The sequence below is a fragment of the Apostichopus japonicus genome, chromosome 18 (genome assembly GCF_037975245.1).
Source record: "Apostichopus japonicus isolate 1M-3 chromosome 18, ASM3797524v1, whole genome shotgun sequence".
NCBI lineage: Eukaryota > Metazoa > Echinodermata > Holothuroidea > Aspidochirotida > Stichopodidae > Apostichopus > Apostichopus japonicus.
In genome coordinates, this window is record NC_092578.1 from 2792151 (window position 1) to 2816131 (window position 23981).

Consider the following 23981-nt stretch of genomic DNA (forward strand, 5'->3'; position numbering starts at 1 on the left):
ATATATATATATATATATATATATATTGACAATTATTTAGTTTCTTTTCCAACTTCAAAGGTAGAAGCATTCACAAAATAAACGTCATTTCCCCCATGCAACAATAACAAAGATGAAATATTTGGACGATTCCGGATAAAACGACAATTATTTTCTTCGAAAGTTTAAACCCAAATGTAAACATTTGTTATCATTATTTTTAATCCAAATATGCAATTCAATTCAATTCAATTCAATTCACCCTTTTTATTTGTGCACAGCCGACACAAAATATAACCAATAATGTTCAATTTAAAATGCCTTGTTTGTATAGACATGCTTTCAAAAGCTTATATATACGTTGTTTCTGATTGGTTAGTATAGGACTCAAGCATTTTAACATATTAAACTTTTAACATATTAAAATCTTTTTTCGCATTAATTTGGACATATATAGTAATATTTGCAGATATTTATTCAGCATTCTTGCCACAAGCATGGTTTGTTGCCTCTGGCTATAGCAGTACACGAAAACTATGGAACCAGTTGTTCTACGGTAACGTATAACCAGAGCTTACACAGACCCTCAATACATATTACAATCACGGAATCCGACATAAACTAGGTAGTAGGTCATTCATTTGATTTTATCTTAAAGTTCCCAGAGAAAGACATGATGTACCGGAATAATTTTTGTTTTGACCTCCAGATGAAGGGAACGCTTAGCCACTGTCAATAATTCATAAATAGTCATAATATTTCTATCCATACCTGATTTTTTTTTTCTCTCTTAGAGCCCAAAAAAATGTGTAAAGATAAACTTTTATACTACAACTGCTTACATAAAAACCCATCCACATTCCGAGCACTTATATAAAACAAAATCGTAAACAACACTCAGGGAATTAGGATTTACAACGTGTTTGTATAGAACGTACTTGACCCCAGTGAACCTGTACATACAACTTTAGTGCCCTTGGTATAACATATACATTTGGGGAAATTTTAGAAGGAGAAAAAAACAATTGAAAGGATTTTATCTTAAGATATAATTGGAAATTTTTGGAAATCTAAGTATAAAGTAGCGGAGACCCCACACGGTGTATAAAAAGTCAAAATAATGCAAATATAAAAGAGACCTGATTTACAGAGATAATGTTCAGGTACTTGTTTTTATCTCTACTATGTAATACTTTAATATCACAGTTCATTTTTTTTCTGCAGGAAGAAAATTGGCAACTTATAAATGTGTGTATGTGGCCTCTAAACTATACAGTATATACTAATGTACATATTCGTACTTTTCCATCGTACCAGTTCTCGCCCTCGTCATAGACCAAGGGGAAATATAGAAGAAAACTCAAACTTATCAACAAACATTGTTACCCTACGATACTTGAAATGTCTCTCAAAACGTTATTCTGTCTTAAGATATGTCTATATTTGTCCTTTTCCCCCTCTTCTATAGCAGGATGAGAAGTTTCGTTCTCAGTTCCAATTGATACATCAGCTTTCTGCTTCATTCGAAAAAAAGCTTAAAATTATCTAGATATCTCTCTTTTTTTCTTGAAAGTCTTTCTAGTTTTGAGAGAAACTATAAGGAAATAAACTCATTTTTTGGTGAGTTCTATTGTACTATTGTTTGTTACAACTACATTTGACAGTTAAGTATAAAATACCTTATAATCGTTTCACAAAATGTCTGTAATCGGAATATTGAATATATTCCTGTTGATAATATCATTTACTTGGTTATTTACTTTGACAAAATTGTCTGCCTCTGAAAAACTACAACAGCATAGGCCTACAAATAAGTGCCTATCTTCTATGCTACTATTGTGTATTGCTTTATAACGGGAGTGAAATCCGATGCTTACTTAAAACTAATCGAAATCCTATCAGCCAAACCTGTTGAGGAAGCTATATTGTAATGGCTGGATATGTCATGCGATGCCATTCAAACCAATCACGACCGAATTATGGAACGCCAAATAGGTCTAATCAAAGGGTAGACATCTTTTCGGCGATATTTACTTGGAATATGACACCAACATTGAAAGAGGTTCTGGAACGTCAAGCAGAACTGAGCGAACGATTCCTAAAGTTCATATTTCAAATAAAAAGACAATTTACCTTTTTATTTTTAACAACGTTATAAGCAACATTGCTTCAATTGTCTTATGCCTCAAAGATTATCTTCATGAGACTTTTAAACTTTAATCTTAAATCTTTAATAGAATGTCTATCGTCTAAAGATCGTTTCCATATATATATAAATGGCAAAAACAAAACGATGCAATAATGTTCTTTTTGTATTAAGTGTCAGTTTCTCGTAGGCCTCTCAGCTAGATTCTACAAGTGTTAATTGGACACCTGAATATAACTTTAAAGGATCTTACCATATATTATGTACTTGATTCTCTTAATATTGTGCATAGTACTTCAGATGATTCATAAAGCTGAATGAAATATTGAATACTGCTTTAAATAAAGACGTTTATAATGTAGTCATGGTTTGTAGTGCAGTCAATGACGTGAGGGTTTCTTGGCGTGATTTCCCCTGAATGTTGGTTGGCTGAACGGAGACGTGGTATGTATTCCTGATGGGGTGGGGGGCGGAGTACTGCATTACCCGCCCCCCCCCCTCTTACGACCCTTATATGCACCGGTTTAAATAAGCCTAAAGCACCTTCTTGTTTCATATTGTTAATGTCGTATGTACCTCTTAGCCAGATCCCTTAACGCTAAATAATACCCCGAGTGTTACTTTGAGGTATAAATTTAATACAAGTTTTTAATAATGAAGTCAACCGGGTACTCCCTTTTTTTCAATTTAAGTTGCCTACAGTTCCCTCAGTTACTTTCAATTAGCACAAATATCGGTATGTAGGAGGGAATTGTTAGCAACTTCCTTCAGGTAGGAGGCCGTTTTAACCGTCTGCTACTCTCCCTGTAGATCCAATTATCTCAAAATAAGTTTTATTCTTGTAACTACTAATGCTTTTAACAAAAGCGTGAAAATTCAACTTTTGTTATTTTTTCCGTATGTTTTCATATCGCTTCGCGTGACATTTATTCTTTCAAATAAGCTCCCTAATTAATCCCTTGAAACTTTATCTACGCAAACTGATTTGACCCGTAACAAGTTTGTGAATTCATCGTCACGTACGATGCGCTAATTGCCACAAATTTCTAAGGGGGCCAATCACATACTTCGAATTCGTTCACAGTAGCTATAGGATGATAGCAAGGGAGGGAAACAAGTTTATGTAATAACTGAATCTTAGCTATTATATATATATATATATATATATATATATATATCAAATCCCGGTGGAAGCTGGAAGTTTTTTCACTGTTCTGGATTTTTCAACTCATTACGCCTTTGTCGTTTACCTCCATTTCATTAACAAAGTCTGTTCAACGTATCTCTTTTGAGATCCGGCTTTAGGAATCACAAATGATTTTGAGTTGATTAGCATCATGTTTGATCTCTTGAGTAAGGCAAATATGTCACCAAAACAGAACTAGTATTGTTCGATACAGGTGACAAACGCCTACAGTGGAATTACAACCTTCCCTACCGGTTTCGAACCTCTGGACATACAATCAGCGTCCATAGACTAGTGGTTAGGGTGTCCGCATATAAAGCGGGAGGCCCGGGTTCGAATCCCGGTGGAGGCTGGAAGTTTTTTCACTGTTCTATATATATATAAATCTATATATATATATATATGTATCTTTATATGACTAAAAGCAGATAAATAAGATATGACTCATGATTAACAATTAAGGAGGACTGTATTAGAAAATACACTAGAATTGTCGGTCCCACTCGGACCTTTGTCAATAATACTTGGAGTGGAAAGTACCAAATTTTGTACTGTTTTCACGTTAACTTCCAGATTAAAACGTATTTCATTTTACACTGGTGTCAGGATTATATAGCCCATAGCTTTAAAATGTGTCTTGTGATTTCTAAGGAATGCTAAAAAAGTAGGTTTTTCTTGTGTTGTCAGAAAACAGAGCTATTCTGAGAACCCCCCCACCTCCCCATGGCACCCCTACATAAAGCTTTCAGGCGCAACCCGAAACTTGAATAGAAAGTTGATATGTCTTGCGTGCAAGTGTTCACGGATGCCTCTTGATCTTTGGAGCCCTTATGCCTCATCTGTCTATTCCAAATACTGACGATGACCAAGTGACTGCACTTGAGCATTCTTACTCCAGATTCCAGGGGTGTGGGGTTTACACCCCCCCTAACCTCTCACACAAATATGCAAAACCTAATAATATACATAAATTATAGTCTAAACATACCTCAGAATACACCATTTGAAGTATAAAATCTTTTTCTTTTGCTGGGGAGGACCCACAGACCCTCAACATTGGAGTCGGTTTTAATCGACGAAAAGGCCCCGCTCCTCCTTTATATATATAAAATTGTGGAGCAGCCCTTGACACCCCGGTCCACCATTCCTGTATCGTTATGATGCATATAGGGTGTATATTATACAGATTTGCAGTGATATATCACAGCGTATATTGTCAGTAAGTTATTGATAACATAGTACCACCAGCATGAACAGTGTGCTAAAGTTGATAACATCAATATTCATTAAAGTTTAGGGTTTATAGACTAAACATTATATTATGTGCAAATAATATCAACGTAGTGCTTCTCCGTTATAGAGCCTATATATATATATATGTATATATATATATAACCGCATTGCATCTCCGTAATAAATGTATACATACCTATATATATATATATATATATATATATATATATATATATATATATATATATATATATATATATATATATAGATAGATATATATATAGATATATATAGATATATATATATAGATATATATAGATATATATATATATATATATATATATATAGATATATATATATATATAGATATATATATATATATATATATATATATATAAAACCACAATGAAGTTAGCAAGTTTATTCGGTAATTAAACAGACTCCGTACAGAAATGTTAACACCGGTTAGAGAGGAACAGCTGCAGGGACAGAGTTAACTGTAATCGGAAAATACCTAGGTCATTACACATCAAAAAGTGTAATGGCCCGGTCACAAACAATTAAGTTGTTAATGATGACGATAAACAACTGGATTGAAGACCAAAGATATGTCAGAGAGAAATTGCATTTTTTATGAGTTATATGGGCTAATTATCATTTATTAAGTGTGCGCTAGTAAGACTGTCAGTAAAGCAATAACATTTGTCATATATATATATATATATATATATATATATATATATATATATCATTGATCCTTTCGACCAAAAGGTTGCAATGTCCAAAAACATTCTTCTAATTTCATTTCCAGTCCTGTATCTTATATTTACACGATAATAACAAGAGTATACAAACACGTTTCTGCTATATGTTACATGAGCAGGATTAGATTAAACCACATATCTACTTAGCGGCTAATCCCACTTTGACATTAACCTCTTTTAGATTATAAACGTCGCTATAACATTTATAATTTATCCAGGTTTTCTGTTCAAAACTTCACGACGGGATTTAGCAACCATGCATCTATTCGTAGCCCTGACTTTCTATGAAGACCTTCTACTTAAAAGTCAAAGGACATTTTCGTTTTGTTTAAATTCTCGCGTGGCATGTGGTCCGGTATAAGTTTGCTTACATATTGTTTATCTATTTATGTATTTTATCGTTATACTAACTAAATTCGATCCTGACCACCCACACACATCGTTCAACCTCGGTCCACCTTACAGACAGAATAAGTATATTCCATACGGATACCGAAATGTGACGTGTGGGGTGTTTTGAAAGCGACAAATTCTCACTATAGGCCCTGAATAACAAACTCGAAATACATATTATATTTTTTGTTACAATTGAAATCAAAACACTATCTGTATTTTTCTCGCAGCTTACAAAACGTAAGCGTCCCGCTTGAAGATACCGTTATACTGTATGCTAATTATGCAAACGTTATGGTTACATACGAAAGGCTGTGTAGTCATTATCGACTAATTATGCAAATGGTATGGTTACACAATGAAAGGCTGTGTAGTCATTATTGACTAATTATGCAAACGTTATGGTTACACAATGAAATGATGTGTAGTCATTATTGACCAATTATGCAAACGGTATGGTTACACAATGAAAGGCTGTGTAGTCATTATCGACTAATTATGCAAACGTTATGGTTACACAATGAAATGATGTGTAGTCATTATCGACTAATTATGCAAACGTTATGGTTACACAATGAAATGATGTGTAGTCATTATTGACTAATTATGCAAACGGTATGGTTACACAATGAAAGGCTGTGTAGTCATTATTGACTAATTATGCAAATGGTATGGTTACACAATGAAAGGCTGTGTAGTCATTATTGACTAATTATGCAAATGGTATGGTTACACAATGAAAGGCTGTGTAGTCATTATCGACTAATTATGCAAACGTTATGGTTACACAATGAAATGATGTGTAGTCATCATTGACTAATTATGCAAGCGGTATGGTTACACAATGGAATGATGTGTAGTCATTATCGACTAATTATGCAAACGTTATGGTTACACAATGAAATGATGTGTAGTCATTATTGACTAATTATGCAAACGGTATGGTTACACAATGAAAGGCTGTGTAGTCATTATCGACTAATTATGCAAACGTTATGGTTACACAATGAAATGATGTGTAGTCATTATTGACTAATTATGCAAATGGTATGGTTACATAATGAAAGGCTGTGTAGTCATTATCGACTAATTATGCAAACGTTATGGTTACACAATGAAATGATGTGTAGTCATTATTGACTAATTATGCAAATGGTATGGTTACACAATGAAATGATGTGTAGTCATTATCGACTAATTATGCAAACGTTATGGTTACACAATGAAATGATGTGTAGTCATTATTGACTAATTATGCAAACGGTATGGTTACACAATGAAAGGCTGTGTAGTCATTATCGACTAATTATGCAAACGTTATGGTTACACAATGAAATGATGTGTAGTCATTATTGACTAATTATGCAAATGGTATGGTTACACAATGAAATGATGTGTAGTCATTATCGACTAATTATGCAAACGGTATGGTTACATATGAAAAGTCGGTGTAGCCATTATTGACTACTTATGCAAACAGTATGGTTAAGTAAATGGTAAAGTGACTTAAATGAATACACTTGAGAGTAATAAACAAAACAACCCATAGGACGTAAACAAAAAATAATGGTATTAGGATACCATACCCGTTATCCTGGGTGGTCGTATGAATATTTTATATTGGTTAAGGTCAAACACATCCAGAAGGACTTAGAAATTGAAACTTGTCCTGTCATGCACAAAAACATAAATATAGTTTTGACTATAAGGTCAAGGGAAAAGTGTTTCTTAAACTTTTATCATCTTTTTGCCGTGAACCCCCCCCCACCCCTCCAATTAACATGGTATCGTGGTATGTGACATTCATATGGTCATCTTGACCCCCCACATTCCCTCTCTCCTACTCCACTGCCACCTCCACCACCCATCTACCACCCCTCCACTACCCTCTTTATCAAGACAAGTGGTTTTGTTTTACTAATCTAACTCGGAATCTTCCTTATTCATGACTGTTGTGTTGTAAACACTTTTTGTTGTTGTTGCAAACATGTCGTTATGTCATCCTTTTAATAAATCTTCTTTCTATAACCTTAAACACTATATGTAAGTAATCGATACAACACTATGACATTGCTTATTTCGTGGTTAACTTTCATGAATAAAATATTTTAATCTTTGGTATGAATATTTTATTGAAATCATTAAACAGCTTTGATAACAACTCCAATCTAGGCATCCGCAGTCCTCGAGGCAATGTGGTTGTTTGCTGTGGTATGAATTTCCACATATTTACTCGCTGCTGAGTATTAATTGAACATGTTACATGTTACACTGGCCGCGAGTGATACTAAATAATTATAATACTAGCTGCGATGTTGTGACTAGTTTGTGTCATTATTTAAAATGCTACTAACTTGAAATTTAATAAATTAGAATGGTTCAGCCTTTGGGGTTTACATCGGAAATTATAGCGAGAGTTGGGTGCAAAAAAATAAGCGACGTAATTTTGAGGCAGGGGGGAAAAAAGGGAGGGAGGGAGGGCAGGAAAATGGAAGCGCCATAATTTTCAAAGTTAAAATATTGATTAGTAATTATTTACCCGAGACAATTTCGCGCACTCGTTTAATTAAACAGACGAACACTTGAACATGGTCTTAGATCTTATGTCGTCCCAAATTATTAGTATTCTCCACTAATGTTTGCCAAGCATTGTTTCATATTTTTCAAAACTGTTCAAAGAGTTTCTATATAACATGGATAGCTCATCTAGTTCTTATACGTTGACATTGAAAGTCTCCGAATGAAACTAGGTTTAAGTTTCAAAGCTTTATCAACCGAAACGAAACGAAACGGCTAGACAACCCGAACACATCCCCAAGTGAACCAGAACACAACTCAAACACTTCACCAATACAACACTAGCCCAACCACAACACAACTACAACACAACCCGACACAACCCAACACAACCACAACACAACCCAACACAACCACAACACAACCACAACACAACCCAACACAATCCACCACAACCTTACACAACCACAACACAACACGAACACCACCTAAGAAAACTCCAAACAAAACCCCACACACTAAAAAGTGACTCCCAATATCACCGAAGCATATTCACAACAAGATTATATGCATATATAGTGTTGTTGGTGTACAACTATAGTCCAATCTAACTTATTTGTTATACTTTTACAACATTTTGAGCAAGTTCTCTCCACAACGACACCACTCAAGCAATTATGTTCTTAGATATTCCTGTAAATGAATAAACCTGTCAGGATAATTAAGACCATATAAACATATACATAGTTTAATAAAGACATTATATCTTATACCATGCATGCTCAGTGATGTACAGACATGTTTACTAAGAATATGTCTGTCGATAGAAAGGCTTTTTTATATGATTTGAAGCCAATGACGTCAGCAACTCCTCTTAGCAAGACAGATATTACTACTTATCCCGTCTATGTAACATCTCATTGGAGTATTAAATAAGCAAGATGATACGCCTATAGGTATATTACCTGATTCACGTCAAAATCAAACATATTCAATTTGTCCTTGAAGATTATGACGAAGTTAACACCTTTTGTGTGTAACCGGCTGTGTATGTATAAGTTGCTAATGAACTTGAACGACACGTGACAGCGAGACAACTTATCATCTTTTAGGTTTTATTCTCATACACGCAAAGAAACCGTGTGAAGAAATACTTGGCCGGCAGACGCGGCGACTTTGTATGTTGAGTTGTAAGGAGTTACGGAACTTAATATTAATATCGAGTCGACTGATTCAGGATACTTCCCTTTTAAAGTTATGTAACTCGATTCACGACTCGTTACAAGAATGATCGATTATATACCAATAACCCTATCGTGCTCTGTAGATTTCTCCGGCATGCCGAGTCGCAAAACATTTCGTGAACGAGAACGAATATTCACAGCCAATGGCCAAGAAAAACCAACAGACGTACCCTAAAAACTAACATTATCATTATAAATGCTTGCCCATTCCTCCCCTTCCCCGCCACCCCTAGCCGTGTCCATATACCCCAAGCACAACATTATGAAAAGCTGACTTTCGCATGTGAAGAGGACGGCCCTGTATAATCTTAAAAAGTTTCACAAAATTTCACAAAAACATTACTGTAGCATTATGTTGAACAATATGAGGAGGGGGGGGGGGGGAATGACTGGAGCATAGACCATTTAATGTACCTATGATACTAAACTTAAACAGCTGTTTGTTTCAACAGCTGGTTGCAATCAACTAAACTACATTAAGTGAACCTGCAAACTTTTTTTCTCGTACACAAAAACAGAATGTATATATATATATATATATATATACATATATATACATTCCTGTCTTGCCAAGCATCAGGTAGCGAAATATGAAAAATCTGACGTCATATATGGGAAGGATGAAGGGTGGAAATCAATTACAAAAACATGAATGTTATCCTTGTCTTTTGGCATAAATCCAGATTTAATGAATAAAGATTTGGTGTTTGGGTAAAGATTTGAAATTTTCCCGTCTGGTGATGAATTTAACAAAAACAATGCGGTGAGTCGAAATTGAGAAACTTGAGAAAAGAAATTAGCCTATTACTGTAGGCTCAAATCTTGTTAATACATGGTTGAACATTAACATGAGTCATATGCGTGATATATCTGTATATATACAAACTTAAAGGCCATGTTATCATATAGGCCTATTGTAAAATCATGTTTCTTTTTAATAAAATATGACATGTAAACCACAGATAGGCTTATATATACCTCCTTAGTTTATTCAAAATGTAAACACAAAATTATGGATTCTTTGAGAAGATGAATAGATTGAACTCAAATTATGCATTTTCGAAAAGAGATTATGATATGCATGGAGATGAATTTTTCAAATATCTCTCAACTTTCGTGTATTGTAGTGAGTATTGGGCACTTATTAATTAGATTTAATATTCTATATATTATCTACCTTGAATTGTGTTATTCTAATGAAAGTTTCATGAGCATATCGGTGGAAGGTATACTAATGACAAATTTTCCAATCAAATTGAATATCACTTGAACTATTTCTAAGAGTAAACGAAAATTGTGGAGGATAAAGTAAACTTGCTTAACAAAATTACTGAAAATGTCTTTGAAGCTTAATAAGGCTTAAATCACACACTTCTAACAAGTGATTGGCGAGACATATTTTTTAGTTTATGAATGCATTTGCCATCTGGCAACAGCGAAGTTAATTGATTTTATCAACTGTTATTGGCACCTGTACTGAAAAAACTCTGTGTTGTTACATTGTAGGCTAACAAATCATCACCCACTAAGGGGACAAAAATCTTGCTTACAAGTTTCATACTGATTGATTTATTAAGATTTTCTGTATCGGACTACTCTGCTAAGAACTTGCTAAGTCCCAAATCCCATTCATTTCGCCCAACCCAAACGTCTTCAAGCCCACCTAAACAGAATGTAGCATTCTCCCGCTACCCCTTCTCCCACCCACCACCCCCGCCCCCGTAAATCTATAGAATTTAGTCTAGATGAGTTTCATTTCTAGAAATTCTATAACACTTAAGTTAGATCTGAAAAGTCAAGGCCCTCAGATACAAATCAATGACACTACATTGGCTTTTGTTTTTATTTTATGTGTTTTCAAACCAACAGCCAATGAACTGTTACGACGCGAGTTTTAACCTTTATATGTTTGTCCCAGGAGTTGAGATTTAGTGTTCGCAATGACACCTAGCGAAATAGCCTTGAAGTAAAAATAGCTTTAAGCCAAAAAGAAAAAAAATTGTCATATTACTGCAGTAAGCCGATTCTGTATATTTAATAGACTTTGAAATTAACGACAGCAGTCATATTTCGTTTACGTTAGTACTTTGATTGTGGAGGGTGGGGGGGGGGGGGTTGAAGTCGGAGGGGACTTGCATCAAATCCTCGTATTATAACCAAATCCATCATGTCAAAAAGTTAAAATGTTAGAAAAAGTTAATGTATGTAAAAACGTGCGATAATATAGACCGCACGCATGCAGGAGGCTTTGCGATTGTGACTTAATCTCAAATCATTTCATGTTAAATCGTCTTGTTTTGGGCATTCATTTTTTATATTCTTTACACAATAATGCCAAAATAATGCAGCTCATTGGCGTGGCTATAGCCAAGGTTAGAACAAGAGGGAGGAAAAGCCGAAAATATTGAAGAAGAAGGGGAAAAAACAGTGTTGTTATCTACTTTTGATTAACACTACTATATGCAGACATTATATACGGGCTACGAAATGCCTATAGAAAGGACTGAAATCAGGTCTTGTGTATTACTTTGGTCAGTTGAGATCTTATCGTGTTGTGTAATACTAGATCGCAAGGATTGTTAGAATTATTGACAGTTTGGTGAAGAAACTCACAAAGTGGCTTCATTACAAATGTCATTCGGGATACAGGTAGTTGAGTGAGCAATGACATGCTGGCAAAAGGGGCTAAATTAACAACACGAATACACGAATATCACCTATAGGCTGTATGCATTAATTCATAACATGTGTTATATGACATATATATATATATATATATATATATATATATATATATATATATATATATATACAAAACAACTGATGAAATATCACTTTTCATACATTGACAAGCAAAATTGTGACGAACATGACATATTACTTAGAATACGTCTAACGGTACTCCATATAGTCACTCAGATATAGTCACTCAGCTGACTCCTTTAATTGAGTGTCACTGAGACTCCGATCGGAGTCCCAGTGACACTTACGTTTGAGTAAACGATCCTTGATGTTTGCGAACACGAGGACGACGTTACTCTTTTTGGGCCCCTCAGTCAAACTGCAAAAGAAGTATATACAGGGCCTAACCAAACCTTGAATACTATACACCCGCAGTGTAAATATATTACACTTCACAAGTAATGTTGGTTTACACTTAATTGACATTAATGACGTCATGAATACTAAAGCAGCAAGTTGACCTCATAAATATTATAGCATATATATATATATATATATATATATATATATATATATATCCCGTGTCAGTCTTAACCACACGGATACGAACATAATCAAGCAAATTGGAAGTTTTCAAAGGTTCTTTAACTTGAAAGCTATAGTTACTGTGAACGAGCAGGTGAAACTAAAATAGAACACTGATCATTCCATTGCATAGGCCGAAAGTATTTTTGGAATGTTCCGGCGTCGGATTGGATTAGGGAGGTTCCAATTCCGACACTATATTGAGGGCAAGGGTCTGTGACCTATACCTTGAAGGCAAGATTAGTAATTCTTTGTCTTTGATCTATATTCCATTGTTATTGTACTAGTTATTCACGTATATGTATTGTAGGAACTTTGTTACGATCAAAGCCAAATACGTTCAAACTGATTTTTGTCTTGTTATCATGTACACTGGAGGTCTCGACTCCATAAAGGCCGTACCAGTCAGAAGTATGGTAATGTATATGATCTCCATGTATGGTTTATACACACACAAACGGACAGTTTGCATGGCTGAAACTGCTATCAAAGATAACGAAAACATGATGGCTCTTCGTGGTGGTTCGCTATGGTGTGATAAGTTTAATTTGGTGGTGTTTTTTACGAAAGAATAGACACATATATGGTAAATGTTTGCTCTACTGTTCAGGGAGGGGACTGATGGATGATAAAACAATCAACTGTGCATAATTAATAAGACCGACCCTCTCAGACTATATCTTAAATGAATGCATGTTTTCGAATCACCCCTTCCAACCGCCCCCCCCCCTTACTCCTCTACCCCCGCACCATCCAATTGCACCTCCCAAGTTGTACAAGGCCCCGCAAACCACCGTCGTATTTTTAAACAATCAGCTCTCAAGTATACCACACCTTGCTACTTTCACAAAGACGCCCGCTTTTCTTACGCCCCCGCTCTCTACGCCCCTGGCGGGAGGTTGCACAGCAACATAGAATAATGTAATTATATAAGATGCCATCTCGAATTCCAAGAAGAAGATCAGAGTAATGAGAATATCATATCGGCTAAAAGTCCATAATGCGGCAGGCTGCAGGCTGGGATGATAATGAGAACATATATGTATTGACAATAACTCGCCATGATAATACCAGGGAGATGCATGCCATCTAAAATCACATATCTCCCATGATTAAACGAAGATAGAACACAGATTGTTAAATAACGCAGTTTTATGATTGACGGAATACGAGAGACTAGGCCACGTCGTGGAATTTATTACGGTTTGTTTCTCCCCGACTGACTTAAACTAAAGATGACATGTTGAAGATAATATTCTCTATTGTTTTTGAGGAAACATAGGTACCGCAACCAGAATCCTGTAGAGTCGAGCAAAATGCATAGATTCGTGTCTATTGCAATCTGGAGGTTGTTTTGACTGCAACAAACGGGAAATGGGGTACTGTGGGGTAGTGGGAGAGGCGAGAGGGTATGGCATGGGATCAGGTCATGATACGGTTCACTGAATCACGTTGAACATGACGGAAACCAGGGTGTACAAGTAGTTGGTAAAGGGGATTTACCTTCCCCCACCCCCCCTCTCCCAACCCAACCCTTAATTTCTGAAGGCCGATTACAGAACGTCAAGGAACTTGCCAATGTACGGCTCAGCAAAATGTTTTATCAAAGTGAGAGTTTAACTATTAAACAAAATCCAACCATGGAAGTTATGCTATAGTGTCCTGCGCGACGACACGTATATAACACGTAGAAAAAACTTGTTTTAACCAAACAATGTCCGCCTTTAAAGTGAATGGAATTGGCAACATACTATACGGAAGGATATGAATAATGCCTCACTGGTACAAATGGACACGCCTACTAGTCAATGTACGGATATGTGGTGAGATTTAAACTGAAAACAAATGTGAAACTTGTTTGCCCATTATTTTACAAAGTATTTTGGTGATCAATATTTTCTTACATCCACAGCTATCCCGTGAGTTCCAGTATTGAACTGTTATCATTGGAAGCGATCGCCAATTCGTCCTATTAATTGATAAGGGTTGGTGACAGCAGTAGATTACACATTCGTAGTCCAGGGGCAGAAACTGAACACGTATATATATACTTGCCATTCCATCCATACGATAGTCAATGAATGCCGTATATACCAACATAATTATTGTCGTGCGCGTGCGCCGTACAATATTGACAGTGCTTGCCAAGAGAACGATACCGACATGACCGGACTTTGAAACTTACAAAAATTTCATAAAGACTTTGTACATTTGCAGTTTTAGAGGCTAGCTACGTAGGCAACTTATACTGAGCCTGTCACGGCGTTCACAAGCGCCCTCATTTTGTAGGTACCTACATGACTAAACTCCCCGGTGTTGTCCGCCCAAAAACTAACACAATGAGCAACCGAAAAGTTAATTCTTCCTAATACTGCAAGCACTTCACGCGCACTACCATACTGCTTATTTTGTAGGCAAATGCAGTTCTAATTCTCCTTTGTATTTGAAACTAAAAAACATGCTCCTTATAATAATGTCATTTGAAAACATTTGTACTACATTTTATCAAAGTCTCTATATATTTTGGTGACAGCTGTTCTTCAGTTGGTACATCCATACTTTTAAAGTGGCAACTGGCAAGACTTAACATTGGTAATGACTTCAAAATGTCGCCACTGTGTCCCTTTAAGTGATTTTGTTTAGTAACACCAGCGAAGAGGAGTACATTTACAGCTCAAGGGCAGGAATGAACTCACAAATGAAGAAGAAAGCCATAAAGCTCTTTCAAGCGAATCTCAATTTTTTACAAGATTGACGCGTAAAGCTAGCATGAAATCACAACAGCTCAATTTATAGACATGTCAAATAAAGAAAAAAAAAATCATTTCAAAAAAATTGATTGGCTTCTTTAAGGTACTACGAAACTTTAGACATATGGTATGACAGCAGATGACGTTAGGACTTCCCCTTCAAAACTCCGCCGTCTAAAATATGGTTTATGAACTAAAGGTTGCAATATATGTATGTATATATATATATATATATATATATATAATATATATATATATATATATTATATAAATATATGTGTATATATATATATATATATATATACATATCTATATCTATATACATATCTATATATATATAGGCCCTTAATCTGTTGGTACCGTATACCCATATATAGGTTAAAGGAAAGACAATGTACCTGTCATATGTTTATTATTATTTTAACCAATATACGTCTGCCTATAATAACAAACTTATTCCCACAACATCATGCCCAACACGCCATACAATGACGTCACATATTGGCCTGACGGTTCTTCAAGGTCATATCATGTGTTTTCGTTCTCGGAAATTCCTGTCGGTAGATCTGTCCAAAAGTGTGAAGTTTAATTACTAGCATTTTTCAAATGAGAAATACTGCTATGGGAAATAAATAAATTAATAAAATAAAATAAGAAATAAATCAAAAATACCTTCATAAGACGATGTTACTTGCAATATGAATGACTTATGCTAAGAGACTTGTACTCGGATACCACATGAAGTAATGTTACTCTTATACTGACGCGTACTATACTAGTGTTATACATCTGCCGGATGGCTATACTGGAAGACTCACAAACACAATCAGATGTTCTATGTATTACATTTAGTACATAAAACTTCGACATTACTTCGACTTGCCATATGGTGATTCGCCAATGGCACAAGGAACCACCCCTCTGCCTCTCCCTCCACCTCTCCTTCTCCCTCTGCCTCTCTTTCTCTCACTCTTCATAATAAGATCAGACGTAATTCAGTGCAACCGTGTAATTCGTTAGGCCCCTGGAGCAGTTCTCACCTATATGATCACATTCTGCACATGTGCACTAGTAATACTAACGTTTTATTACTTAATTAAGTGAATGTGGTTTGCTCTTCGTTAAAGGCTGAGGAAATGTAAGTTGCCACCTTTTCATTGAAATGAAAATTCATCCTGTCGATAAAATTCACTGTGTGTATTCGACGACCTAAGTACCACATAACCCTACACGTGCAATTTACATACGCGAGACAAAAATCTGCCATTTTACCTTTGGTGGGTTTGGAAAGGTTAGTCAAATTAATATTACACACACGACTAAACTCGGATCATTTATTCCCGTCCACAAGCTATATACACTTGTGAAAGAAGGGAGTAGAAAAAGTGGTAGTTGAAAACAATTTCACGGAAATCCCTGTCGTTTAGCAAGCCTAGAAGCAATACATTTCACACAATTTGATTACAAACATTCCATCCTATTTACATAGTGTCCGCTTCAGGGGAAAATCGCATCCTTTCTAATGAAGCAATGTTCATTTGTATGGGTTTTATCCGAGGTATATAAGCGGTATAACGAGTATCTCTACCACAGTCAATGGAAATTATATTCTTACCCACGCGTATATAGAGAGCAATTTTGTGCTATGTCAAAATAATCAAAGATGTAAAATGTCTTTCTAATAAAGTGGTTACCCCAGGATGTTATTATATAGGCAAAGTGCGACGGGTTCTTTTATTAGTAAACACACAATCTGTGTATATACCTGTAGAGTATTTTAAAACATTTTAGAGTCGAGCAGATAATAGTTTGCAGTAGGCAAGAAACCAGTTCGAGATTAATGTTTGTAGGTCAGCACAAGGGCCTTGGTAAAAATTAACATAAAAATACTTATACCATGTTATTTAACTATACATGTATTCATATTTGAACATGCACCATTACATATAATTTATGTGAATAACAAGTTCTGTGACAGTGAAGCGAATCGTCATTCTGCATACCTTTTATAAGATTATAAGAAATAAAAAAGTTTTAATTGACCGATTTTCTGATGAGTGCAACAAAATGTAAAACAAAAGTGCGACATATATATATATATATATATGTATATATATATATATATATATATATATATATATATATATATATATATTACGCAAAAGTTTAAATTTAACATATTGTCAGTCCATCATAATATTGTACCCAAATATTGACAGCACCACTGCATGCATCAGGTGACATCCGTGTCAGTATACGCTGTCATGCCCTAAGGTAAAATAAATGTAATAATCGCGGTTCTCTGGACATTTTATTTAGCAATTTCTTTTAACGGTTTTCCCGATTATCGTATTATAGCTGTCTTGTCGTGAAGGGTAAAGCTAACCGGTGATGTCTTCAGGGGACAAGCATTGGCTTAATACCATAAATGAAACATAAATTATGAGACTACTTTTATTGGCAAAGCACTCGCAACAGATAAAAATATATTGTCTTCTTCAGTATAGTTAAAATAATAGTTACAAGGAACAGTATGACAATATTTCCCGCGAAGAATGATACCTTCTGCGCTGTCTTTTCAATAGTTTTTTTAAAATTTTGGACAACTCTTAAACTTAAAGGTGTATCTGGGGTTATGATTGGCTGATCGAGAGCTTAATTAAGTTCAGTTGATCATTTTTTCCATACAGTACAAAAAGGCTTTCTGTCAGGCTCCAAAAATGTATTGCAAAGAATATTTTATAATTTCGTTTATTTACGACATATATGAACAATTTCCTAATTCATTTGGGCGATCTTGATGGACTATGAAGTCCAAAACTATGTGTGTTTTTCACGTAGTTCTTTTTAGCCTATATATACCGCCGGATATTGACAAAATGCACCTATTATGTAGTTTGTAATGTTGTCTGTACATGGGCTGGTACTGATAACTACAGTAAAAGTAACTTAGCACACGAACACAATAAATGTTTGTTTTTTCTGAGGTAAACTGCATGCTTGTTCTATGTAAATAAAGTCTTTTTTACGAAGTGTTATTTCGACAAAGCTTTAAACAAAAATGATCCCATATTGCCCCCCTTCCAATTAATCATCAGTCTCACCTGACGGCAATTGTGAGTAATATATCCATTACTCCTGTGAAAATTCGAAAACACTTGATGCAACAGAGGAAAGACTAAACATATTGATTTTGTTGTTGTTGTTTTATAACCGAGAAGAAGGAACACATCGTTTACTTTAAAGAGAGTTTTATCCAGAGAAAAGAAATTAAATAAATGGAAAGATCAGAGGTACATTTGGTTTTGGACTTGTTAAAAGAGGAACAGATTTCTAAACATCCCAGTAAAATTTGGCATTTCAATAACATTATATGGTTCTCGAGATAACCGTATTTGAAATTCCTGCTTCAAGTGAACTTGAAGCAAACAGGTGTGATGTTGTGCATTGACAAACTAGATATTTTACATTTGCTTTTCATTTTAATAACCGTTGCATCCAAACGTATCCTTTAAATTTTGATGTATCAGAAGACTTTTTTTGGGGGGGGTGGGGGAATATATATTTATATAGATTGTTTTAATTTTACTACCACTTTGGATAACGTATGGAACCTATAGGAACAATAACCATTGCAAGGTCAAACCAATAGAGCGGAAAATATTGAAAACATCAAGAAAATGATAAATTATGACAGGATTTAAAATAATTTTGATACACGTGGGTCATAATTATAGGCCTATCCCAGATAAAGCCTTGACGTCCATTCTATCAAGCCTTTCGGACATGGCACTTTGATCGGAATTTGAAACAACCGGCGGGTGGAATAATTAATTTGCCTGTCAGTGTAGCTTTTAACCTGTAAGTGTCATAATATCTGCCAAGGGAAACTCTCTTCAAATTTAATTCATTAGCGACTGGAATTGGAAAAAGATGTCTCCAAAAGGAGGACATTTTTTCTTCCCCCCAACCCTCCGCTCCATAGCGACATTTTTCGACTGTAATGTATTTGTTTTAGTGAAGTCTTTCAACTTAATTGCTTCGATGAGAATAAAGGTTTGTGTCTGATTAAATCAGAATACTTGTGCGAATGCACACAAACGATCAATAGAACGCAAACTTGCTATTATTATAATTTATTAATTTATTTAATCCTATCTGCTTTAATAACACTCTATGGCGGAAAAACATGTCGATCCATTTTTTAACCCCACTGATATAACATTGCGGCTGTAACTATGTGATCAGGACGGTGTTATGCCAAGTGACGTATCAATTGCGTATAGATACCACACATGATCTCAGACCAAGACCAAAAAAAGCGATCCACAATGCGCGCATATTAACTTAGAGTTGAGGAGTTTCAAAGACACTGTAAACCAACTTTCTGGTTTATGTTACGTATACAGGGTCTGTGGCACCGGAGAAGGGTTTCACGTGGCGCCGTCACAGGCAGCAAATTCAACACCACTGAACATTCCCCTCACCTCCAATCCCCACCCCCCCCCCCGCCTTCGTTAAACCGCTTTGTTGGATCATTCAAATGAACTTTCATACGCATATGTTAATATCTGCTTCCAGTTTCGTCGCCCAGACACTATGATATATATTAAGCATATGAAATATATATATGAAATGTTCAAAAGTTCCCATACTTCCCTCATTTGAAGTGAAACGTGTGTGAAGAGAGTTTTTATGTACCGTCGTGAAAATTTACCAAGATGAACGACAAAACTGAGAATTAAATTGTATGTTTCACTATTAGATCCCTGGATACTCTCTTATAGTTATACTCTGTCCAATTAACATAACGCGGCGGCGGATTGTACAAAGGTAGGTATAGTTCACTCTTCACTATACTCTCTATGACGTCATTCGTCTAGTCCAAATGGCGACTAAATCAGCTGGAAACAGCCCTTTTCACTTGATAACCAAAGTACGGTTCGCCTAGTATCGTATATGCAAATAAGTATAGACCTATATTTACAGCACAATGTATATGTCATATGTACAGTAGTTTGATAGGCTAAACAGTATATAGCACTTTATTTATTTTAAAAGTTATATCTTTCATTCAAAGTACAGGTGGAATGCTCTGTTTATTTTTTTTTCTCCCGCCCCCCCCACCCCTCTTTTTCTTTTGACGTTTTAAGCATCCATGGTGACACTATACATATATCTATATATAATTCAGCAAACTAATAGTACAGCTTGTGTGTGTTTATGGTTAAAAGAGTTGTGCAAACAACACAAGTCGCGATTTTACTTGCCATTAAGTCTTCATCACCGAATAACTTGAATTATCAAATATGCTATACAAATTTAAGAAATTTGAGACATAATGATACAAATTTAGCCTCCATCATGCTGACAAGAAACAAAATACCATGATACCTACAATGTACCTGCCATTGTATACAATTTGATTACTTTGTTGTGCTTTGAAAAAGACCGTTGATCTTAAGTGCTCTTTGATAGTCTAAAAAAAAAACCTTTGCAGATCTTTCCTACACATCTCAACATAATTGACATGGTTGAGCCTCGAAGATAACAAAACCGTGCAAGTACATTGTCGTAACGAATGTGAGTACAATGTACTCGAAACCTTAGGAAATCACCTTTTGTTTGGCTACATGTATGTTCATAACGTGTTACATGCCTATATCGAATTACATATACATATGGTGTTTTTGCGTTTGATTGACAACTTTACCAAGTTCACCGCGAGTACTATACTCAAATAACATAGTAAGTGATCTTATTAAGACATTTTTCGAGATTTTTCACCAAGAGCATGATATGTTGTTTAATTTGTTTCAAATCTCAACACTTTTGTCGTCTAGAGACTTTTTAAAATTAGTATAAAATCAAATGGAAATGGAAAATTTCAAAACTTCAAAACTTGCGGCTTCTACCTCAATATACACTATTTTGAAATTAAACTTGATTATACTTAAATAAGCCAATTAATTACATTGTTATTCGACTATTTCAAACATCATCGAAGAATTTGTTGAATTTATCAGAAACTGTAGCAGGCGACTAATGACAATCACCTGATTGTTTTGTTATTTCTTGTATTGTTGCCGTTGTTTTTTTTCGAACAGTTATCTAACATTTGCAAGATTTAGAATACATTAAAAGGCAAAAACAACAATATGTTTATACAAACAAAAATAATGTGGATGATTATGCTTGGTTTTAAGGCTACCTGGAAAGATCGATCATTTTTGGATCGTAATACAGAAAACAGAAATACGTGGTACTATTAGAGAGAGCCTGAACCAATTACTTGCAAGGAAATAAAAACACACGCTCGAACAAGCCCCAAAAGGTCACTGGTGATGAATGAGACTTCAATCCAGGACAACAACAAATATTAAAAGGAAGAAACAACAAACGGCTCCTCATGAGTTTATCTATACATTAACGTCATATGATGTGCAAGGAACATTAGTACATCGGTGTAATGGCAACTCATGTTAATCGGTTATGAATTGCTCGATGTAATGTTACTAGAAACATTAATCCTTACAGTAAAGTATGTGGAAATCACATGGACACGTTTTAAATGTTGCAGCAAGTTCTCGGTATAGCAACGTGTATACATAGTCTAAATAACATGTACAAAGAGATACAGAATCTCACAACAATTTTTAATATTTAGTACTAATATTTCTCATATATATTGTGCATGTTGTAGAATATAGGCCTATACAACTCTACTACACTACACCTTGGTAATAAAATATTTACGATGTTTTGAAATATATTTTATATCAACTTACCTCACTGCGCAAAGCACAACCCAAACCGTTTACGTTTACAAATTCCAAAGAAATGCTCCTGAAAGAATAATGAAAAATAACAAACCAGCTAGAGCGAAATTTGTGTTCAAGTTACTTGTAATGGCAGTCACCCATGACTATTATACTATGAGTTTATTATGACAGCATATCATGCCGGTAAATATTACTACGAGACCACTGACTGTAGGCTTTACAGATCTTGTGCAATGGTTGCTCATGAACCATGCATCCGGTATGTTCCCATCACAACCAACTGACTTCTATAGGAATCGGAAAGACAGCGCGCAACTTTAAACGGATTGAAATTACCACCCGATTGGCTGATAAGAATAAAATCTCTCTCTCTCTCTCTCTGTCCCTCAATCTCTTCTCCTTCTTCCCGTGCGAACCGATAACTACCGTACCTACCTCAAAGTCAAGTAGACAATACTTAATCACATCTACGAAGGCACGTTCTTCCACTTCTTCTCTAACAAAAACAAACTAAGAGCTGACCCTTCGGGGAATGCGAAAGAAAAGGGTCAGGCGAGTGGGTGAGGTGGGATCCCTGCTAAGAATCGTAGAGGTTCTCTTGCCAAAAAAATTGATTTGCTAGTTTGAAGGTCAGGGGGGAAACATTTTCACTCAAGTGTGATAGTGCACCTATTCTAACAAAAACAAATTTCTTTTCTTTTTCTTGGCAAAGGTGTATTCGTTATAGGACTGCGAGCATGGTGTTGGTTTATATATATATATATATATATATATATATATATATATATATATATATGTATATATATATATGTATATATATATATATATATATATGTATATATATATATATGTATATATATATATATGTATATATATATATGTATATATATATGTATATATATATATATTTATTTATATATAGATATGTGCGTCTATAGTTGCTTGACCTTTTTAGGGGATAAAAAAACATAACACACGAAGTTGAATTATATTCGCTCTTCAGCCTGAGGTAATTCTTAAAGTAGTGTGCATTGTACATAAGGGAATACCTAGGGCTTTGTTTGCATATGATATAGTACTTAACAGGCGGGGGCAAAATACCAATAGCTTCCTGTTACAGTCGTTTGGATAAAGCCCACGTGCTCGGAACCGATTGTTGGGATCAACATATTTTCGTTTGGGTTATCTGCTAGATGAAAGTAGAGAGGAATTTGAATATGGACGAGATATTCCCTATAAATGCTTGCTTGCTTGGTACAGCACTGTTTAACTGAAAGTGAATGCCGGCGTATATGGGAATTTGACGGAGCACATTATGCAATCTTTATATAAGGGGTTGTTATTGATATACCCCTGTTTGAAGTCTTCTCATTTCCTTAAATATATTATGAAAATGAGAATAGCTTATTTTTTATCCTATGCTGCCCGTACCCTCTAATTGTCCCCGAGGGTGCTTCCCCGTGCCCGTCCATCGCCCTTCCGACAGGCCGCTGGTTATTTAGTGTTTGCCCTAAAGTTTACCCTGCTAAATATGCTAAGGGATTTCTAATTTAGTGCTTCCCAGAAGGTTTGTAGTCTTTCAAATTATGCCCGGAAATTTTCAGGGCCTTGACCACAGGGGTGAGATTAGGGACGAGAGCGGACAGGGGTGGAGCACTAGACTCATGTGCCGGAATTAAGGACTTTAATTTGTTCCCAACCCGTGACTTAAGTACGAACG

General features: G+C 35.3%; 1 protein-coding gene across 8 annotated transcripts in view; it reads right to left on the minus strand.

The window, feature by feature from the left end:
- LOC139958521 (PDF receptor-like) overlaps positions 1 to 23981 on the minus strand; it is a 97813-nt gene that overhangs the window by 38371 nt on the left and 35461 nt on the right. For 4 of the 8 annotated variants that reach the window (XM_071955633.1, XM_071955630.1, XM_071955631.1 and 1 more), the window contains exon 2: positions 22268 to 22325. The exons of 2 other annotated variants lie outside the window; for them this stretch is intronic. The gene's annotated coding sequence lies outside the window, so the exon portion shown is untranslated. Of the gene's footprint in view, positions 1 to 22267; positions 22326 to 22382; positions 22592 to 22696; positions 22777 to 23981 lie in introns of those variants that run through there. 2 more of the 8 variants (XM_071955632.1, XM_071955636.1) reach the window with 2 other exon arrangements.